Source organism: Rhinopithecus bieti, unplaced genomic scaffold (genome assembly GCF_001698545.2).
Source record: "Rhinopithecus bieti isolate Rb0 unplaced genomic scaffold, ASM169854v2 scaffold_33474, whole genome shotgun sequence".
NCBI classification, from domain to species: domain Eukaryota; kingdom Metazoa; phylum Chordata; class Mammalia; order Primates; family Cercopithecidae; genus Rhinopithecus; species Rhinopithecus bieti.
The window spans coordinates 1,080,060-1,085,090 of NW_016814460.1; the positions used below are offsets into that span (position 1 = coordinate 1,080,060).

General features: G+C 45.6%; 1 long non-coding RNA gene across 1 annotated transcript in view; it reads left to right on the forward strand.

Moving 5' to 3' along the window:
- The window catches only part of LOC108514622 (uncharacterized), a 25,699-nt gene extending 22,242 nt beyond the window's left edge, over positions 1 to 3,457 (forward strand). The window contains exon 3 of the long non-coding RNA XR_001881265.1: positions 3,244 to 3,457. This is a non-coding gene — a long non-coding RNA (uncharacterized LOC108514622). The remainder of the gene's footprint in view (positions 1 to 3,243) is intronic.
- The last annotated feature ends 1,574 nt before the right edge of the window (positions 3,458 to 5,031 follow it).

Sequence of the window (5,031 nt, forward strand, 5' to 3'; positions counted from 1 at the left end):
CCCACCCCCACCCCCACCCAGGGCTACTAAATTTGAAACACTGGTGGTGGAGCTCAGCTATCTGTGTTTTAACTAGCCCTCCAGGTAATGTTGACACATGCTAAAGTTTGAGAACCACTGAACAGAGTGATACCCCTAGCCTGTTTCCACTGTCTTACTTTCTGTGACTTCTTTGAGTTGAAGAGACGGCACTGAGTGTACCCAGCCTAATCCCCTTCCAATTTTTTTTTTTTTTTTTTTGAGATGGGGTCTGTCTCTGTCTCCCAGGTTGGAGTACAGTGGTGCAATCTCGGCTCACTGCAATCTCTGTGTCCAGGGTTCAAGCAATTCTCCTGCTTCAGCCTCCCAAGTCTCTGGGATTACAGGCACCCACCACTATGCCCAGTTAATTTTTTTTTTCTTTTTTTTTGAGACAGTCTTGCTCTGTCGCCCAGGCTGGAGTGCTGTGGCACGATCTCGGCTCACTGCAAGCTCTGCTTCCCGGATTCAGGCCATTCTCCTGCCTCAGCCTCCCGAGAAGCTGGGACTACAGGCGCCTGCCACCACACCCGGCTAATTTTTTGTGTATTTTTAGAAGAGACGGGTTTTCATCATGTTAGCCAGGATGGTCTCGATCTCCTGACCTCGCAATCCACCCGCCTCGGCCTCCCAAAGTGCTGGGATTGCAGGCATGAGCCACCACGCCCGGCCAATTTTTGCATTTTTAGTAAAGATGGGGTTTCACCATGCTGGCCAGGCTCTTCTCAAACCCCCTGACCTCAAGTGATCCACCTGCCTCATTCTCCCAAAGTGTTGTGATTACAGGTGTAAGCCACCACACCCAGCTTGATTTTTTGTTTTTGTTCTTGTTGCTGTTGTTGCTTTTGTTTTCAGAGCCAGCCTGTCCACAGTACACATGCATTCCAACCTGTTCATACACAGCAAAACTCTAACAAAAGCAGCCTCTAGCCCTGTAGTAGGAGGCAGGTGGGCGTTCAGCAGAGTAAGTCTGTCTAATTTGGTGGTGTAGTATTAGCAAGCCAACACAGCTGCAGATTTAAAGCTAATGGTTTAAATGTCCGTATGTCTCCTAGGTCTTGATTATCAATTGGTACCGAACATAGGAGAGGGAAAATTGAGTTTTCGTTGTTGATTTTCTTTTCAAAGCCGGCCTGTTGGCCGGGTGCGGTGGCTCAAGCCTGTAATCCCAGCACTTTGGGAGGCCGAGACGGGCAGATCACGACGTCAGGAGATCGAGACCATCCTGGCTAACACGGTGAAACCCCGTCTCTACTAAAACTATAAAAAACTAGCCGGGCGAGGTGGCGGGTGCCTGTAGTCCCAGCTACCCCGGAGGCTGAGGCAGGAGAATGGCGTGAACCCGGGAGGTGGAGCTTGCAGTGAGCTGAGATCTGGCCACAGCACTCCAGCCTGGGTGACAGAGCGAGACTCTGTCTCAAAAAAAAAAAAAAAAAAAAGCCGGCCTGTTGGCTCTCACCAACTCCAAAAGTGGGTTTAAGTGAAGAGCTGGCAGGATGTAGGTTCAGACTACTTGCAGCAGAGAGACCTAGCTGAGGGGGTAAGACAGCAGAAAAGCCAGAGGAAATCCTAGAACGTTTTAACTACATGGAACCTTAGAAATTATCCATTCTTACTTCTCATGTTAAAGATAAAGAAGCAAAGCACTGAAGGATTTGGGTGGCTTATTGAAGGTCATGTTGCTGTTTAGCAGCAGAGACAAGACTAGAACCCAGGACACCTGGCTGTCAGCTGTGTACTCTCTGAGCAGGTGGACCAAAGAAGACAATAGTAGAGAAACATTCAAGTCCAAGAATACAGATATTACCAAGTAGAACCAACCCCAGGGGTTAGTGGGCTTAAAGCCCAAGTGCTTTGTACTCACAGGAAAGCTCTGGCTTCAATCTGCCTGTCCATGTTGCCCCTTCACACAGCCAAGCCTCAAGCAACAGAGCCTGCTCGGTGTGCTCAGAACACTGCTTCACTTTCCTGTGCTTTCCCTGGCATTGCTCCCTCTGCCTAGAATCCACTGACCAGCCCAGCACCCCCCACCAACCCTGCCCAGGTGGTGAAATCCTATCTGTCCTTTAAGAGAGCCAACTCAAATGCCATTCCTCCACAAAAATGTCTCTGATTTCACCAATCAACGCTCACCACTGTGCCAACCCAAAATGATCATCCTCCACTCTGAATTCCCAAGACCTTTTATTTATTCATATGTTACTTATGGCACTTATCACTTTTTACTTTGTGTTGCGGCTATACCTTACTTTTTGTATTAGAATATAAGCTCCTTAAGGGCAGCGGCCATACTTCATTACATGTGCTATCCTTTCATAATGCCTAGAATATGGTATACAATAAATATTTACTAAATCCATTATTTAACCAACCAACCAGAGCTCAGAAGTCATTTGTCAGGGAACATGTCACCTGTTGCAGCCCAAACATCACAGAAACTGACACTGAAGGACATCATAGAAAAATCAACCCTGCTCTTCCCCCAGAAAAACCTCCAAATACCTCCCAACATTTTGCTTTTTTACGCACCACATGACATAATCCCATTTGGGTTCGTCTAACTCATGTAGCTTCATGTACTAATTAAGCTGTAAGACACAGCAGGGCATGAATTTATTGTGCAATAATTCACACGCGGGATGTTTGCGCAGTGCTTGGGCGTGAGTTATGACACATTAATTCACGGCCTAGAGGGCCTCATTGCAATTACAGAACCATTTTTTAAATATCATCTGGGTTTAAAATACAAATATTGGTCTCCCCAGTCTTAAAACCCTTAGCCCCAAAATACAGCTAGCCTCCGTTCTCCTCATTCTGCGTTATCCACTTAGCTGTTCTGATGGCAAAGAATGTACAGTCCAATCCTTCATTTTAGTCCCCTAAAATCAGAGGGGCACTGTGAAAAGAGAGGAAGAGGGAGAATGAGGCAGAGACTTTATAACTATCTGCAACAGAGAGAGAGGAGCTGGTCCTTGGGTAAGGAAACACTGGAGAAATGGATCCTGTAGCCAACTAAGGGTCTATTACTAAGAAAGGAGAAGGGCCAGAAAAGACTTTTATGAATTCTTACATTCAATAAACTCTACCCAAAGCAACCAGGCAAAATTCACTGCAATGTTTATGTCCACAGTTAGGAGAATGTTATGGGTAGGGAGAGAAGAAATAAGTCACCTGGCTCAGTAACTCACAACTAAAAACAATTCCTTCTGTCTCCTCTCTCCCCAGGGTTCTGGGAGAGAAGGTGAGCTCACTTTTGCAGATGACTCTGCTCACTGGCCACACCGTGCTCTATAAACACCCTGCACCATCTGTGATGTCAGTCGCCAGCCGCCTGGAGAATCTGCCCTGCTCTGGGAGCTTGTATTAAAACACTCACTTATAACTCGCTATTAATTTTTCACGAGGAGTTATTTTTAACTCGCTCAAACCATTGTCTGAATATGCCAAATATATTTTCTTAATGAACGAGCCCGGCATGTGGTTCCTCCTTCCCCTCCTCTCCTGCTGCTATTCAAATGGTCCCTTCCTCACGGGGCACAGGGCTTGGATGAACTATTCACAGCAATGCCCCGGAAATGAGTAGTGGGGAACAGAGAAAACCAAGACACAAGGCCCACACTTTCCTCCCTACTCAGGCTTTGGTTTTGAGAGAACTTCAGGAATTTCAGGAGATGTTTCCAGGTTTTTAAAAACAGAAAGATCAAGTCAAAATTGAAAACTCTTCTTTACAAATTATCCAAAGGGACCCTTGGATTACCGGATCGAATCATCCCTCTACAAACCCATCCAGACTCCTTTATTTGCCATAATATTACCTGTCCCAATACTATGATTTCCTTGCAAGTAAGTGGGATAGATACACCGTCAATTTTTAACTCATGGACTCTTTCTAAACTATAAATCTGATTGAGTTGTTCCCCCACTTAAAACCCTTCCATAGTTCCCTTCTGCCGTCAGGATAAAGACTAAAGTCCTTAGCTAGTACTTCCCAATTTCTTCATAATTTCATTCTGCTTATTCCTCTAGCACCATCCTCTTCCCAGGTCGTGCTCCTGCCATGCAGTTCCACTCACCCTGCTCCCCTGCCTCTAATCCCCCATCAGCCCCTTCACTCAGCTGATTCCTACTTATTTTTCAATTCCTAGTTTAGAAATTGCTTCCCCAGGAAGCCTCTCCTGGCTTTTTCTCTGGATTAGGTGCCCTTCCTATATCCTCTCATAGCGTCTATGCTTACCCTATTTGGCATAAATTATCAAGATTCCAGTTCAGCTACCTGTCTCCTCCACTAGACTCTGAGTTAGGAGCTAATAAATATTTGTTGAACAAATGTACAAACAGAGAAGAGAAAACCTGAAAGAGCAGACAATCCAAAATTCCTATCTGCTTGACTTTGAGATACATACTTGGCAGCCAAGCAACCTTTATAAATCTGAGTCAGGTAAATATATAAATGGTATTACATTCCTTGTAGAAGGCAATCAAAATGAAAAGTGTGAAGGGAAAACCAACTGTGATAAAACCTTGACCGCAGATAATTCATGGCATGTATAAGCCACATGTAGGTGATAAAGAATTGTTTGCCGTTGTGGATGCTTGTTTTAGAAATATCAGCCTGCCTTGGATTGCAGGGAACCATCTAACCCTCAGTTAGCAGGTCCCTATTTATCTGAAGACATCATGCTCAGCTCTCCGTAGGACATCCCCTAAGCCAGAGGTTGTCACTCGAGGGGCCATAATTAAGATACCTGGGGAACATTTTCAAACTTCATGTCCTTACCCTCTGGAGATTCTTTTACAACTAGCCCCTTACTTCTTGTGACCACTCTAAACCATCCCAGACGACAAGAACCTGTCCTAGATTTAAAAGGGACAAGACTCTAAAACTTTCCTTCACAGGAAGGCAGCATAGTTTAGTAGTTAAGAGTAAGAGCTCTGGCCGGGCACGGTGGTTCAAGCCTGTAATCCCAGCACTTTGGGAGGCCGAGGCAGGCGGATCACGAGGTCAGGAGATCG